Below are 18,494 nucleotides of genomic sequence, written 5' to 3' on the forward strand. Positions count from 1 at the left end.
AATTTTCTTCTTGTAGTTCTACGGCGATACACATTGTGACTTCTCAGCTTTCGCCGAAGCGACTGATTAATGGTGTGATGTCGAACGTTCAGCCGATTACTGATTCCATTTTCGGACAATATTTCGACGACGGAACCCGCTGTCTTCTTCAGGTGTTGCGAGCTATGTTGCAGTGGCCACTCGTTGCCTTGACTCCCACCTGGCTGTGAGGTTATTCCTGGTGTTCCACCCCTACGCCTACTGATACTAATTCGATATTCACTTATTTTTTCACAACATGCACTCTTATTCCTAGAAAAGCACATTCTCTCAGTCCTTCACCATACGCAACAAAGAAACTCTCAGCTGGAGTTTCTACTCCATACAGTTCAAACGCCATCAGTTAAGACGAGCTTCACTGTACGCTTACAACACATTACGTTTCTACAACACCGACAAATATACATCTACTTGAGCCAGTGTATACGGAAAACAATTTGCCGCATGGGTACAAAACGTTACAGGAATGATGTTCATATTGTGCGCTGTAGGACTTGCGCATTGTTTGTTTGTTAGTGTCATGACTTGCTGTTAGGCGCTGGTAGAGATACGACGACCTAGGACTGAAACACGAGCATTACGGTTGCAGACAGTCAACATGGACCCGAACAAGGTGATCAGGGATTTACTCGTAAAGTTGTTTCATCAAAACAAAGACAACAGCGCTGCTATATCGACATATTAATGGAATACGGAGAGATCCTCTTTTCGCACCGGAGTTGAAGACCAAGATTCAGAACATTGAAATAACTGGATATTTTGGAACGGCTTCTGCGAGGGGCTGACGGCCAATTGCACCACAAATTGTTGATGAAGATATTGTTGTCATGGATGGGAATGCTGCACGCAATGTGCCATCTTCGAGCACTGTACGAGGTGTGTCAGGACAGCTGAACATTCCTAGGTCTACCTTTGGAAAAGCGCTGCGAACCGTTGTTTCTAGTGTGTTTCCAGGCTGTCATGAATGCAGATGGTCATCACATTCAGAACCGTTAGTAGCCTGGAACATAGACGTGGTACGCAATTCACAAATGTTAACGTTCCATGGGAGAATTAAAGTGTGTTTCTTTCATGTTTTATTTGTTATTTCTCTTCCACATGTCCTTACAAATGTTCCCACAAAGCTGCAGTGTCTTACGATTACTTGCTTTTGATGGGAACCCTCTCAAGTAGCGAAAGTTTAATTATAACCACCATCTACAGTTGTAACAAGTAGATTCTCAAGGATGCAGAACATTTCAAGCCAAAGAAACTGGTACACCTGCCTAATATCGTGTAGCTCCCCCCCCCCCCCCCCCCCCAATATCACGCAGAAGTGCCGCAACACGACGTGGCATGGACTCGACTAATGTCTGAAGTAGTGCTGGAGGGAACTGGCACCATGAATCCTGCAGGGCTGTCCATACATCCGTAAGAGTACGAGGGGCTGGAGATTTCTTCTGAACAGCACGTTGCAACGCATCCCAGATATGTTCAGTAATGTTCATATCTGGGGAGTTTGGTGGCCAGTGGAAGTGTTCAATCTCAGAAGAGTGTTCCTGGAGCCACACTGTAGCAATTCTGGACGTGTGGGGTGTCGCGTTGTCCTGATGGAATCGCCCAAGTCCGTCGAGGGAATGCACAATGGACGACTCTGACAGGTGTCACCTGTCAGAGTCGTTTCTAGACTTATCAGGAGTCCCACATCACTCCAACTGCACACGCTCCACACCATTACAGAGCCTCCACCAGTTTGAAAAGTCCTGCTGACATGTGGGGTACATGCATTCGTCCCCTTACACGTCCATCCGCTCGATACAATTTGAAACGAGACTCGTCGGACCAGGTAACGTTTCCAGTCATCAATAGTCCAATGACGGTGTTGACGGGAGCAGGCGAAGCCTCAAGCTTTGTGTCGCGCTGTCGTCAAGGGTAAGAGAGTGGGCCTTCGGCTCCGAAACCCCATGTCGATGGTGTTCCTTTGAATGTTTCGAACGCTGACACTTGTTGATGGCCCAACACTGAAATCGGCAGCAATTTGCGGAACGATTGCATTTCTGTCACGTTGAACGATTCTCTTCAGTTGTCGTTGGTCTCGTTCTTGCAGGATCTTTTTTCGGTCACAGCGATGTCGGAGATTTGATGTTTAACCGGATTCCGTATATTCACGGTACACTCGTGAAATGATCGTACGGAAAAATCCCCACTTCATCGCTATCTCGGAGATGCTGTCTCCCACCGCTCGTACGCCGGCTGTAACACCACGTTCAAACTCACTTAAATGTTGACAATCTGTCACTATAGCAGCAGTATCCGATCTAACAACTGCGCCAGATTCGTTTCGTCATATACAGGCGTAGCCGACCGCAGCGCCGTATTCTGCCTCTTTACATATCTGTATTTGAATACGCATGCCTATACCAGTTTCTTTGGCACTTCAGTGTATATTTTATTATAAAATTAATGCCAAACTCGCCAAAAACATGGAAATATACACTGAATTACATAATGTAACTCTTAGTCTATTGCAGTCAAACAGCATGAAACAGAGAACAATTTACAGCACTCACTTATACCGATCGCATAAATGCACTGCAGATTTTTATTTAATTTTTTTATCAGTCTTCTGAATGGTTTGATGCGGCCCGCCACAAATTCGTCTCCTGTGTCAACCTCCTCATGTCAGAACAACGCTTGCGTCCAACGTCCAAAATTATTTGTTCCTAATATTCCAATTTCTCCCTTAGATTACAGTTTTTACTCTCTACAGCTCGCTCTAGTACCGCGGAATCTTTTCCATGGTGTCTTAACACATTACCTATCATCCTGTCCCTTCTTCTCATCAGTGTTTTCCATATGTTCCTTCTTCGTCGATTCTGTAGAGAGTTTCCTACCTTTCAACTTCCTACTGTAGCACCACATCTCAAACACTTCGAGTCTCTTCTTTTCTGGATTTACCATAGTCTGTGTTTCGTTACCATACAATATTGTGCTCCAGAGGTACATTCTAACAAATTTCTCGTTATAGTGGATACTAGCTGACTATTTTTGGCCAGAGATGTCCTCTTTGCCCGTGCTAGCCTGCTTTTTTATGTCCTCCTTGCATTATTCATCATGTATTATTTCGCTTTAAATTCTTTACCTTCGCCTACCTTGTGATCAGCTATTTTGATGTTAAGTCGATCTCCTATTTTACCTCTGCTACTCTTCATTTGACATTACTTTCGTCTTTCTTGCCTTTTCTTTCAGTCTGTATTCTGCTCATTTTCTTCCACAGATCCTGCAATTATTCCTCACTTCACTGAGGATAGCAAAGCCATACTGAGAATAGCAAAGCCATCAGCGAATCTTAGGATATCCTTTCACCCTGAATTTTAATCTTACTACGGAATCTCTGTCACTGTTACTTAGATGTACAGACTGGTGCGAAAGTTTGCATATCTGTCTTATACCGCCTATGTCCGAGCACTTTGTTACCCTTAAATTCTTATCGTTCCCTCTCGATTCTATTAGGCACTGTATATTAACCGTCTTTCCCTGTAGTTTACTCGCATCTCTTTCATAATTTAGATCACCCTGCACTCTTTTGCACTGTCAGACTCCGTTTCTAGGTCAACAAATTCTGTGAATTCGTCTGCCTTGTTTGATCGCAAGTCGTCCAAAGCGAATATAGCCCGAAACAAATTATCCTGGTCTAGTTGTTCCAGACTAAAGACTTCCTAGCAAAACAAATGCGCCTCTAAAGGAGACGAAGAAGGCTCGCTACACAATCACTGACGGTACACTGATTGATTTTAAAAAGTCACACAGTAACTCCGATACAGTCAACTCTAGCCGAAACTGCTCAAGGCAGACAGCATAGGCCGCTTGTATGTAGAACGCTCAATTGGCAACTATACTCGGAAAGTTACGCTGAAGTCGAAACTTCAGCAACTTCGTCAAACAGTTACAATTAAATGGAAGTATATCAGACAGCCAACAGAAGGCGGGCTGTCCAGAGCAGCGAAAGCTCAGTCTTGTAACCTACTCCTACCGAGAGAGCCGACTCTCTCAAGAGCACTTGTACAAGCTGAACACAGAACATTCCCGCTCCCACGACAGTGGCCATGGTTAAAACTCCACTCTATTGGCGAAGCACTACTATTCCACCAATGGAGATACTTGGCGCCAATTTCTCCTCCGATTTTGATGTCACGGAGCTATCCCCTGAGCAAGCCAATCACAGTTATGATTTTGCAGAAACGCGGGTATTTGGCCGCCAAGACTGCCTGGGAGCACAATTCATTCCCACGCTTCAGTGGTAGCCCATCAGAAAGTGTTTTCACTAAGTTTCTGCAAAGAAACGGAATCTCTAGCCCCAGCCGCTCCTTCAGGCCCCTGTGGGCGTGTCACCCCCGCTCTTATGGCAATGTCGGCATCTGGAAAGCATCCACTCGATTCCCTCAAACCCGTCGGCATAGCTCTTTCAAGATCAGCAGAACCCGTCTGTCACTGGACCACCCGGGTGATGACAGACTCTGCGTGGGAAGTCTGCTTGTGAAGCTGTAGCAACCTTTCTCCACATGCAATTAGAGAGGAACCTATTCATATCTTTTGAGTTCTCAATACTAGCCTTGTAATGACAATACTCGGCCTTACTTCCTCAAATCGAATTACCCAGAGTAAGATATAAATCACTGTGTGCTTCTTAAAGGCATACCACCTCTCATAGCCCCTACGCCATTTTAGATTGGTTAGTGGTTGGCTCACTTAGGTGCGGGTTAATGAGTCAATCGCCCAAGAACAACTTTGCAATCTGACTCCACATGCCGTACTCTATAAAAAAAAATCACTGCAACAAAAGTTTCAGCTCATAGAGAGAGGACTGATTATGACGTAGCTATCTTCACCTTCTTAATATGGAAATCTAACACTCACATCACACATCTACAGGGTGTTACAAAACGGTACGGCCAAACATTCAGGAAACATTCCTCACACACAGATAAACAAAAGATGTTATGTGGACATGTGTCCGGAAACGCTTAATTTCCATATTAGAGCTCATTTTACTTTCGTCAGTATGTTCTTCCACCTACGCTCAATCGAGCACGTTATCATGATTTCATACGGGATACTCTACCTGTGCTGCTAGAACATGTGCCTTTACAAGTACGACACAACATGTGGTTCATGCACGAGGGAGCTCCTGCACATTTCAGTCGAAGTGTTCCTACACTTCTCAACAACAGATTCGGGGACCGATGGATTGGTAGAGGCGGACCAATTCCATGACCTCCACGCTCTCCTGACCTCAACCCTCTTGACTTTCATTTATGGGGACATTTGAAAGCTCTTGTCTACGCAACCCCGGTACCAAATGTAGAGACTCTTCGTGCTCGTATTGTGGACGGCTGTGATACAATATGCCATTCTCCAGGGCTGCATCAGCGCATCAGGGATTCCATGCGACGGAGGGTGGATGCATGTATCCTCGCTAACGGAGGACATTTTTACATTTCCTGTAACAAAGTGTTTGAAGTCACGCTGGTACGTTCTGTTGCTGTGTGTTTCCATTCCATGATTAATGTGATTTGAAGACAAGTAATAAAATGAGCTCTAACATGGAAAGTAAGCGTTTCCAGACACATGTCCACATAACATATTTTCTTTCTTTGTGTGTGAGGACTGTTTCCTGATAGTTTGGCCGTACCTTTTTGTAACACCCTGTATACCCAGGGAGCCCCTTCCACCGATTCACACAGACATTCACACTCTAAATATAGCCCAGGCATGTGAGCCAAATATGGAGCTGTTTATTCTTTACAATCAGAGTTGGAGTGCTCTGCAATTAAATGCCCAAGATGTAACAACAATTTCAGTCATTAAACTAACCTGATCTCAATCACACATGAAACTATTTAAGTTAGCAATCTCTTTGTGAGCTTTCAGAATCTAATTACAACCCTTGATTCATTCCCCTGCAGCAAGAATAACCTTTACAAAATGTTCCCTGAATTGATGGTCCATTCACATTGACAGTGGTGGTATCTGCGTCAGTTTATGGGGACTTCAGACACACTGTTTGCATACACACAACAATAAATACAGAATACAAAAAGAAATATGGTGTAGAGAACAATACAGCAACTGTGCGCCCTACTCTATCACTCACATAAGAATGACAATGCAAAACACAGATACATACAAGGTATAGCATACATTACAAAAACAACACTAGAGAAAGAAATTTAAGAAAAAACAAAGTTCATGGTGTGTCAAGTTGTGCTTGCACATTGCACAATGTTCACGACTGTGCTGAGAATGAGGCATTAAATCACATTGTTAGAAATATTCGAAGCATTTCTCAATTTCGTTGGTTTCTCTGAGGGGGTTGGTCTATTGAGTCATATGCATTGATGCACGTGGTTCCATGTCTTGAGCATCGGAGGGGGCTTTTGGGATGGGGCCACTGTACTGTCATCACATAGTGCTAAATGTCGGGTGTTGTTGCTACGTTGTTGCCACAGCAATAGGATGTGCTGGAGCATCTGCAGTACATCGTTGAGATTGCAGCAAGACCCACGCATATGATCACGGCAGCATGGTAGGAAGACATAGTGATAGGCTCTCTTCATGTCGATTAAATGTCTCTGAGGTCTACTAGTAGGGATGCATCACTAGTCCTGATCTATTCTCTCCCTGGACTGTACTTTACATTTCCCAATATTGCAGTTCGACGAGGGATGATGGCAAGTCGAGTGACTCCAAAAGTGTGTGAGGTCATCCATACAGGATCGAACTAGGAGCGACGATTGCTACAACTGCTCTCTAAGTGAGAGGAGAAGTTAGAAATGAGACGATTCATTTGTTGGAGTTTGTGGCACGATACTGCTTTGTGTATGCAGACTGGCCAATGCTAGTGAGTTGTAAAAACTCAAACAGGTGAGTATATAGCGTCCCTTTCATTCCTGAGGCACATGAGGCGCAGGTTCTGACACAGTACGTGATCTTCATGTACTCACGACAAGTTGGTCTGCCGCAGGGAATCCTTCCAAACGGCTACCGCGTCCGGAGATCTACGAGGGTCGGTCAAAAAGTAATGCCTCCCATTTTTTTTCTACTTAAAAAAATTAAGTTAAGTGAAAAATTTGAATTTGGCGCCATTCCTCAAACCTTCTTCTGCAATCCACTGCAGTAGTAACTTTCTGTGTCAACAGGTGGCAGCACAGCAGAAGTTTGTAAGATGGCCGACATCGATGTTCGTTTGAGACAGCGTTGTGTGATTGAATTCTTGAATGCAGAAGGTGAAACGAGCATACACATTCATGAAAGACTGAAGAAGGTGTATGGTGTTGTGACAGTGGATGTCAGCACTGTTAGACGATGGGTTCGTCTTTGTAAGGAAGCTGAAGGGCAAACACCGTTGACTGACGAAAAGCGGAGCGGCAGGCCGGTGAGTGCAGTGACTCTACACAACATTCAGCAAGTTGATGACATCATTCGTGGTGACCGTCGGGTGACTGCAGATGAAGTGTGTCGCATTATTTCTCTTAGTAAAGGCAGTGTGATCACGATTATTAAACAATTGGGGTACTCAAAAGTTTGTGCACGGTGGGTTCCAAGAATGTTAACCGATCAGAATAAAGAGGCAAGGAAAACAATAGCCTCCAAACACTTGCAGCGCTTCCGTTTGGAGGGAGATGAGTTTCTGAAAAAAATTGTGACCGGGGGCGAAACATGGGTGCATTTTTTTGAACCCGAATCAAAGAGGCAGTCAATGGAGTGGCGTCACAAAAGCTCGCCGAGGAAGAAAAAATTCAAAACTGTGCGATCGGCAGGGAAAGTTATGGCAACAGTTTTCTGGGATACAGAGGGTGTGATTCTGGTTGATTTTTTGGAGCAGGGATGCACAATAAATTCTGTTCAATACGTCACAACCCTCACAAAACTTAAAGCACGTCTTCAGCGAGTTCGCCCAACAAAATCAATGGCAGATGTTCTTCTTTTGCATGACAATGCAAGACCACACACCAGTCGTCACACCTCTGACGAGATTGTCAAAATTGGATGGGAAGTTTTGCCTCATCCCCCATACAGCCCTGACCTGGCACCATCAGACTTCCATCTGTTCGGGCCACTAAAAGAAGCTCATCGTGGGATTCATTTTGAAGATGAGGAGGCCGTCAAAACATCCGTGCGTCAATGGCTTAGGAAGCAGAGCTGTGATTTTTACCGTGCTGGGATACATGCCCTTGTTCAAAGATGGACCAAAACTGTAGAGATGGGCGGAGATTACATTCAAAAATGACAAAATGATCCTCAATGTTGTGGTTTTCAACCTATGTAATTGCATTTAAATTTCCTGACAATTAAACGTAGAAAAAAAATAGGAGGCATTACTTTTTGACTGACCCTCGTAGCTGGCTGTTGCGTGCTGGTCGCGTGTCAGTGTCAACCTGACTTTCGCTTGTGGCCCGGCCATGGTTATCCCACGCCTAATCCCTCAGGTATACGGCCCGGTGACTGACAGCTTGTAGGACCGGACGCTCCCGCGCCCTTGACATCAGGTGGCGCACTGACGCTCCCCTCCTTGCAGGTAGCCGATGACCTCATGACCTTTTGTTTTTGCTCCGGCTGGCCTGTGCATTGCCACGATAATCATCATCTGCACAATCCTGAAAAAAAATCTTATGCCCAACTTTTTCCCATGACCTTCTATGTTATAATAAATTTACGTAACGATACATTGATGGTGTGCCATTTCAGACTCTCTTATTTTAATTTTATAGTTATTAATCTATGGCTATTATTGTAACAAAATCTTGGTGTATCTAATCTAGACATGGAAATAATTTATCTTGATATTTGTGTAGAGACCGATCTCACTACTGTACATAGTGTGTGACAACTGACGCTATGTATTGGATGAACAACTAAATGTGCGGGCCTTCACTAATATTACTATTACTTATATAGAGCGACAGTAGACATGCTCAAGAATTAACTACCATTTGCCAACGATCTACATTCTATGTCTTTTGAATAAATTATTTTATTATGCAGGTTGAAGTTTTATGAGCTATAAAGAACATGCAACTATTCTACGTTCGCTCGCCCGTCGTCCCTCCATGTCGGTTCTGTGGTTTGGTACCTCAAAAAAAGCATCCCAACAGGCGCGCACCAAACACTTGTGGTAGAAAACCCACACAATATTAAGGATCTAGTTATTGCTAAATCCTAAAGTTTAACTGATACTAGTATATGGTACCTTTTTTTACCTTATACAATACTCTTTCATAATTCCTGTTACGCTGAGATGTCTCGCTGCTCGCCGCTATTGACGACGGCAGTGATGTGCGCGCCGTACGACACGGCCTCCGAGTTCTCACTACGCCTCACTGAAACTCCAGAGACTGGATTAGCCATGGCTATACAAGACAATAAATTTATAGTTGCAACTTCTTTTTCTATGTGATGCGGTTTTAGCGATCAAAGCACACCTTTCCAGAGGCAATGTAATATGACCAAGCCAGGACTGGTTCCTGTTGAGGATTCCGTCGCCCACCACACACCAGCTACACAGTATGTCACGAATCTCCAAGTATAATTCCTTGGTTATTTATCTGTGACAGCCACGAGCAGTACGCTAAATCCCCAACCAGAAATTGGCATGGTAGGCTTTATGCCCGCATTTCTACCGTATCGGGCACCATTGGAGTCAAACGCTCACAGGTTCACCTCGACTTGCAAGACAACGATGCTGGCGCATCACTGTAAACGCTATACTGCCCATATTCATCCTCGAAATCACGCAATATACCACAATCTTGCAGTGCACTGACATGTACCTGCAAGTATTTGTATGAACGTCTCGCGAACTGGTTGTGGCCGCTATGGAGCGTATCACGACTCCCCAGAACTCTTCTAGGAGCATGTTCTTGTACGCGCTCGTTTGTGCGACATCTCCTCACTCATCACTATTCCTCAACATGGACACCGGACACGAAAGGACAAAAACAATGCTCATGGAATGGTAGTGCAGCCTACTCTATTGACATTGCAAGTTGCGAACATAAACCAAAAAGCATAGCAGAAGTAAATTCTTTTGCAAGACAACGCAGCGTATTAATACTTAAACATTCTTAATCTATTAATGCAACGATTATTGTTCCCCAGAGAAAGGTTCGTATATTTGCCTATTCTACTATGTACACCGCTTAAACTATTATGATTCCACGAACTTCTTTATGTGAGAGATGTGATGCAGTCCTGTGGACTAGCGCCAATCCCTTGTTAGACTCCCCCTCCTCTGACGTGCATTAGGATTTGCAGGTCTAATTTCAATCTCCTGGTTCTCCTGTTTTCCTTGATTTCGCTCTCTCCCATTACGGTCGCTTTGCCGTTCGTTATTCCTCCTGTCCCAGCTACCTTGTCTATCATGATCCTGTTCCCCGATGTTCTGGTTTCCGAAACCTTGGCTAGCGTAACCTTGATTTCTGTAACCCTGGTTTCCAAAATGACCAGTGCGATTATGCCATCTGTTGTCGTCCTCTCTTGCTGGTCGTTGGTATTTGTTACTCTGTCCCTTCTTCCTGTCCTTTGCGTCTTGTTTGTCGAAGACAACTTCGAGTTCACCCAATAGACTCTTGAATCCTTCTATGTCAGATCCACACTTCCCGAGAAGTGTCTGTTGGTACCTAACTGGCAATTTGGAAAAACCAAATTTGATTATTTCTCCCTTGCTATATGGACTATCTAAAGTTTGATTCTTCTTGAGTAAATCATCATAAAACTTGGCTGCACTCCTTTGCCCGGACACTTCCAGTTCAGCACAAAAGATTATTTCCTCTTTAAACCTGTCTTGCGTTTCCTTTGACCAGTAGGTCCGCAGGGACGTATCAACAAATTCCTGATACGTCCGACACGTCGCTGTATATATCCACACATGAATTCTAGTTTTGCCTGGGTTGGCCATGATAACGGTAATGAATTTGTAAACAGCATGACCCAGCTCTTAGGATGCATCGACCCTCCATTATCTTTGAACTTTTGGAATTTTAATATCGACAAGAAGTGATTGTGATCAAAATCCTGTCTGATCCTTGCATTGGTGTTGTCACTCGTTCCGATATTCGCACTTCTGCTGAGTGTCCTGATCTATCTTGCTGGTAGCTGTGATGCGCTACCTCTGTATCACAGTGGGAATAGCATTCAGAATTCACTATCCTAACTGGGCTGCAATTGTTGGAGTTATTACTCGCTGTTTCTGCGTATGCATTGTTAGTTCCGCACTCTGTCACTGTGCTAGAGCACGGCGGGCTTTTCCTCGGAGACACATCCTCAGTATCCAAACGCGCAGTGCTCGTGTGTCCGTTTCGCTCTAGTTTTGCTATCCTACTCTTTACTTCTTCCATTCGTTTTGTAATGTTCGCAACCGCGATATTAGCTTGAGTTTTTAAGAACACTAGGGATTTTGAACGGGCTTCTGTCGCACGTCGCAAGCGCCCTGCGAGTTGAGAAGTTTCTTTTGCGATTTTCATTGCTCCTGTTGCTGCCGTTTTGGCTTGGCCTGCTACTTTTTGTGCAACCATTGACTTTTGTTTTACTTCTTCACATTCTTTCTTTATTGTTAGTAATTCCCCACGAATTTCCCCTATATGCAAAATTATTGCCTGAGTGTCCTTCTTACGCTGTTCGTCAGCTTCTTCCTTCTCCTTCTTACTCTGTTTCTCATCTTCTTCTTCCTCTTTCTTACGCTGTTTCTCCTCTTCTTCCTTCTCCTTCTTACGCTATTTCTCATCTTCTTCCTTCTCCTCCTTACGTTGTTCGTCAGCTTCTGCATTAATTGATCATAGGAAGCTCTGTATTAGGTTAATGTCATTATTTGGATCCTCGTCACACATGGGCGATGTAAGTGGGTGCTAGAGCTCTGACGTGGCCTAGTTGGCCTCCGTCTGCTCTCGTTCACTATAAACTTCTGTTACCGTCTCGACCTGTGTGCCTGTTTCTGTTTCATCCTCTACCTCACTAGCATAATGACGGCCGCGACGTTGCTCTAAGATCGAGTCCAAATCACCTTGCTCATCAATGACCCTGTCGCCGAGTCCTGCTAAAAATGTGCCCATCTCGTCTCCGAACCTATCCCCGTCAGTAACCTTCCCGTTATCCATTATGCAATCCTCCTTTCTTTTAGCTTCAATCGTTGATCGTCGCTGCTTACTTCTCGTGATCATCAATGAAAAACAAATTTATCTAAAATGCACAATGAAAATAATCTACTCCCTATATTTTTACACACAGACATAAAGTTTTAACAACGCCCTTCCAACGCTGTAATTACATACACGATTTGTTGTGGTACAGAAATCGCACACAAAGCCGACAAAGTGTGACGTGGTACGGACACCACATCAAAGAACTAAAAAAAAACAACAAACAAAGAACTTTATACACTGAAAACAAAAAAAAAACTAATCATGCGCCGCTACTTAAAAACTAAACGCGGAAGTACCAGAAAAAGGGTATTAATCATTGGAAAATTAAGTAAAACAATTTTGGAATGTTCCTACTGAGAATACTGCTTGCTTATCAGTGATATACAGGAAAGATCCAAGGCTAAGGGTCGCCATTTTATGCGAGGTGCCGGAAATGATGTCCATAAAGTAGATTGAGACATTTATGACCAAGTGGTATGTGGATCCAATTCCTTGCAACTCAAATTTTGAGACAAACACCCAGCCAACCAAACATTAATTGCTGCTACTGTAGTGAGAACTCGGACAATGAACACCCAAGACAGAACCACGTTAGAAAAGATGGGAACAGGCGCGCTTTGCTGAGCTCTGATTGTCACATAACTAAATTCCCTAATCTGCTGATGCTGTGGACATACATTACCAAGCTGTCTTCTTAAATTCAAGGACACGATCTGGCATACTAGAGACGATGGCTGGTTGCTTCGACGTCCCGTCGTGGTGATGATAATGTCGCGAGTATGGCTCGAAACAAATTATCCTGGTCTGGTTGTTCCAGACTAAAGACTTCCTAGCAACACCAATGCTCCTCTGAGGGAGAGGAAGAAGGCTCGCTACACAATCACTGACGGTACATTGATTGATTTTAATAAGCGAAGTCACACAGTAACTCCGATATAGTCAACTTTAGCCAAAACTGCTCAAGGCAGACAGCAAAGGCCGCTTGTATGCAGAACGCTCAATTGCCAACTGTACTCGAAAAGTTACGTTGAAGTCGAAAGTTCAGCAACTTCGTCATACAGTTACAATTAAATGAATGTACATTATTCAGCCAATTGAAGGCAGGCTGACCAGAGCAACGAGAGCTCAGTCTTGTAACCTACTCCTACCGAAAGGAGAGAGCCGACTCTCTCAAGAGCACTTGTACAAGCCGAACACAGAACATTCCCGCTCCCACGACAGTGGCCGTGGTTAAAACGTGCCAATCAGCGACTCGAAAACCGGCGGAAAACTCCACTCTATTGTCGAAGCACTACTATTCCACCAATGGACATACTTGGCGCCAATTTCAGCGCCGATTTTGATACGTCACGGTGCTATCCTCTGAGCAAGCCAATCACAGTTCTGATTTTACAGAAACACGGGTATTTGGCCACCAAGACTGTCTGGGAGCACAAGTCATTCCCACGCCTCGCTGGTAGCTCGTCAGAAACTGTTTTCACTATGTTTCTGCGAAGTAACGGAATCTCTAGCCCCAACGCTCCTTCAGTCCCCTGTGGCCGTGTCACCCCCGCTCTTATGGCAATGTCGGCATCTGGAAAGCATCCACTCGATTCCCTCAAACCCGTCGGCATAGCTCTTTCATCAGAACCCGTCTGTCACCGGACCACCCGGGTGATGAGAGACGGTGCGTGGGAAGTCTGCTTGTGAAGCTGTAGCAACCTTTCTCCACATGCAATTAGAGAGGAAAATATTCATATCTTCTGAGTTCTCAATACTAGCCTTGTAATGACAATACTCGGCCATACTTCCCCAAACAGAATTACTCAGAGTAACATATAAACATGAGAGGGGGCAAGTCACTGTGTGCATCTTAAAGGTATGCCACCTCTCAGCTTGTTTTGACTTCTGTAAATGCTGAATCAGTCATTCTCAAGACCGTTTTTTTCGATTTCCTCACATTTTTCCTGCCGCCATTTTTCTTTGGATTCCATACACTTCCTGTTTATTCGATTCCTAAATAAATTATATTGGTGTATTCTTCTGTCTTTCCCCTCACAATTAAAATATTTCTTGTCAAGCACTCTTCACAGTTACCTTTCTTGTACTTATATTTTTTTGTACAACTGGAGTGATGCCGTTTTTAGAGACATCAATTGCGCTTCAGCTGAACTGCATACTGTAGTACTCATTTTTGCACTATCTACAGCCTTAAAGAAATTCAGACCCATGCATCGTTTCTAATTGCCTCAGTAGCCCACTTCTTTCCATTTTGACTCTTCCAAACTATTCTCTAAAGCCTTATTCTGCTCTTCAGAATCACTAAATTGTTATCTGAGTCTGTATCTGCTCCTGGATAACTCATATAATCCAATACCTTATTTCGGAATCTCTGTCCGACTATAACGTTATCCAGCTGTAATCTCAATGTGCCCAAGTATACTCCTCCACTTGAGGTTTTTGAACAGTATATTTACGGTTACTAGCTCAAATTTGTTGCAAAACCCAGGTAGCCTATTCCTGTCTCATTCGTACAACCAAGCCTATATTCTCCTGCTGCCGCTTACCAGTCACACATGATTATTAGATTATCATCTACTTTTACGAACTGAATCATACGTTCAGTTACTTAATATACTTCCTCTATTTCTTCATCTTCTACCTGAGACGTCGGCATGTAAAGCTGAACCATTGCTGTTGGCCTTGGTTTGCTGTCGATTCTGATTACGATTATCATATGACTAAACTGTTCGCAACTCACTGTCTATCCTCCCTTCCCACTCACGATGAATCCTAGTTCTGTCTTGCATATGCTCTTGGAAACTTTAACAACTTGAGCCACTTTCAGTCGGAACACTAATTCATTAACAACTGTCTGTCACCTCTCTCCATCCGTATTGTTAGTTAATATTCGTCCCCTCATAATATTTCACACACTTTACTCGTGGTTTACGTTAATGTTTCATTTTGTACTTACTGTTTCACTTGACATCCATCGTGAAAGCTTTGACAGCCTCTACTTGACTCAAACAGGCACAGGTCTTGCTGTAATTGGAAGCTTTATTTGGAAGAAAACTAATAAATGGATGCAATAGTTATTAACGCTTCTGCGAGAACTGCCAGTGCCAAAAAATTGCACCTGATTCCACAAGTGTTGAGGGCACCGCCTACACTCTATAAGAGGTATGAGGAAAACATTTGTGCAGTCATTTCAGAACTGTGGCAATATAGAACTTCATTTATAACACAAGATTCAAATGAAACGTATAAACCCAACATTATGTTGTCAACACCAGTCATTAAATTTACAATGGGGCACTCCAAAGTAGGTTTCTTTTCACTACAAATTTCCAGAGAAGTACTAAGCACATTGATAAAATAGTCTTGAAATCACAATTAGTACTGCAAGAGCTGCTATTGACTATGAATTATTGAACCAGTGCTATATCTTTTTCGGATGAGCGAGCGAATTTGAAAAAGGTTCTGGACGATTTCAGCAGCTTAAGCAAGTGGACAAGTATTTAGTCACTCCTAGGAAACATCATGCCAATGTCGTTTATCACACTCTCCAGCTTTCATAATGGCATCAATACGGGCATGGCATCCGTTACTTGTTCTCAAATGGGATGTGCAGATATGAAAGGGTTATGACGTGCTTGGTGCACAAATGGCGACCCTACCTGGAAGTAGTCAGACGTGTTCGATTGGAACCTGGCGACCAGTATGCCTGCATATACGTTCTCATGCAGGCCAGTATCGGCGAACTGTCACATCATAATCCTCCCAAATCTATACATTTCACGATTCGACTAGCAGGCCAAATGGAAACCTAGGATTAGGTCCTCTTAAAACTCTAACATGTGCTGATAATGATGTCTCACTCTAGTACAAGTCTCTTCCGTGTTCTTCACTCTAATCATTCAATATTTGACGCTGTTCACGCCCTTTATTATACCGTTCCAGGTCTGGTAACAACACGAATCATCACTAATACTAACGCACTCCGGCCGGTGTGGCCAAGCGGTTCTAGGCGCTTCAGTCTGGAACCGCACGACCGCTACGGTCGCAAGTTCGAATCCTGCCTCGGGCATGGATGTGTGAGATGTTCTTAGGTCAGTTAGGTTTAAGTAGTTCTAAGTTCTAGGGGACTGATAACCTCAGATGTTAAGTCCCAGAGTCCTCAGAGCCATTTGAACTACTAATGCACGCTGGTGGCTGTTCCAAATGACCAAAGAAATTGTAGCTAGAATAATTTACGCATTGGCTGATGGTGTGTACGCGTTTGAAGTACATTAACATCCGATCATTAATGTGTAATAATAAGAACAACGGTTCTATTGCTCTCACTGGAAGCACACCAGACATCACTTTACTCTGTCGACCCATTATGGCCAGGGGACATCGGTTGGTACCTACTATTCAATTCAGTAAACTTTACTAACAGCCGTATACTTCAGTTTTTTTTATTTTATTTTGAACGCAACCAGTTTAGGCAATTCATTTTCCCATCTGCAGGTCCCATACGCTTTTTTCGAATCAACAGACTCGAAATTTAACCGACAGGAAGCAGATGCTGTGATATGCAAATGATTAGATATTCAGAGCATTCACACAAGGTTGGCGCTGGTGACGACACCTACAACGTGCTGACATGAGTAAACTTTCCAACCGAGTTCTCATACACAAACAGCAGTTAAAAGGCGTTGCCTGGTGAAACTTTGTTGTGATGCCTCGTGTAAGGAGGAGAAATGCGTACCATTACGTTTACGACTTTGATAAAGGTCGGATTGTAGCCTATCGCGATTGCGGTTTATCGTATAGCGACATTGCTGCTCACGTTGGTCGAGATCCAATGACTGTTAGCAGAATATGGAATCGGTGGGTTCAGGAGGGTAATACGGAACGCCGTGTTGGATCCCAACGGCCTCGTATCACTAACAGTCGAGATGACAGGATTCTTATCCGCATAGCTGTAACGGATCGTGCAGCCACGTCACGATCCCTGAGTCAACAGACTTTTGCAAGACAACAACCATCTGCACGAACAGTTCGACGACGTTTGCAGTAGCATGGACTATCAGCTTGGAGACCATGACTGCAGTTACCCTTGACGCTGCATCACAGACAGGAGCGCCTGCGATGGTGTACTCAACGACAAACGTGGGTGCACGAATGGCAAAACGTCATTTTTTCGGATGAATCCAGGTTCTGTTTACAGCATCATGATGGTCACATCCGTGTTCGGCGACATCGCGGTGAAAGAACCTTTGAAACGTGTATTCGTCATCGTCATACTGGCCTATCACCCGGCGTGATGGTATGGGGTGCCATTGGTTACACGTCTCGGTCACCTCTTGTTCGCACTGACGGCCGTTTGAAAGTGGACATTACATTTCTGATGTGTTACGACCCGTGGCTCAACCCTTCATTCGATCCCTGCTAAACTCTACATTTCAGCAGGATAATGCACGACCGCACGTTGCAGGTCCTGTACGGGCCTTTCTCGATGCAGAAAATGTTCGACTGCTGCCCTGGCCAGCACATTCTCGAGATCTCTCACCAATCGAAAACGTCTGGTTAATGGTGGCCGAGCAACTGGCTCTTCACAATACGCCAATCACTACTCTTGATGAACTGTGGTATCGTGTTGAAGCTGCATGGGCAGCTGTACCTGAACGCGCCATACAAGCTCTGTTTGACTCAATGCCCAGGAGTATCAAGGCCGTTATTACGGCCAGAGGTGATTGTTCTGGGTACTGATTTATCAGGATCTATGCACCCATGCTGCGTGAAAATGTAATCACATGTAAGTTGTAGTATAATATATTTGTCCAATGAATACCCGTTTGCCGGCCGGTGTGGCCGTGCGGTTCTAGGTGCTTCAATCTGGAAGAGCGTGACCGCTATGGTCGCAGGTTCGAATCCTGCCTCGGGCATGGATGTGTGTGATGTCCTTAGGTTAGTTAGGTTTAAGTAGTTCTAAGTTCTAGGGGACTGATGACCACAGATGTTAAGTCCCATAGTGCTCAGAGCCATTTGAACCATTTGAATACCCGTTTATCATCTGCATTTCTTGTTGGTGTAGCAATTTTAATGGCCAGTGGCGTACCTACCCAAGAAACATGTGTTAATTTTTAGTGTGCTCATTCTTTCATTGGTAACAATTAACATTGTTGACGTATGTAATTTACAAACAAGACACAGTTTATCTTTGAACATATCTTATCACCTTACGTTGTTTCAGCGCGTTTATCGATCTTTCACTCTGGCTTCTGTTACTATCATCTTGTGTTATTCTCC

This window comes from Schistocerca gregaria, chromosome 1 (genome assembly GCF_023897955.1).
Source record: "Schistocerca gregaria isolate iqSchGreg1 chromosome 1, iqSchGreg1.2, whole genome shotgun sequence".
In the NCBI taxonomy this organism is placed as follows: Eukaryota; Metazoa; Arthropoda; class Insecta; order Orthoptera; family Acrididae; genus Schistocerca; species Schistocerca gregaria.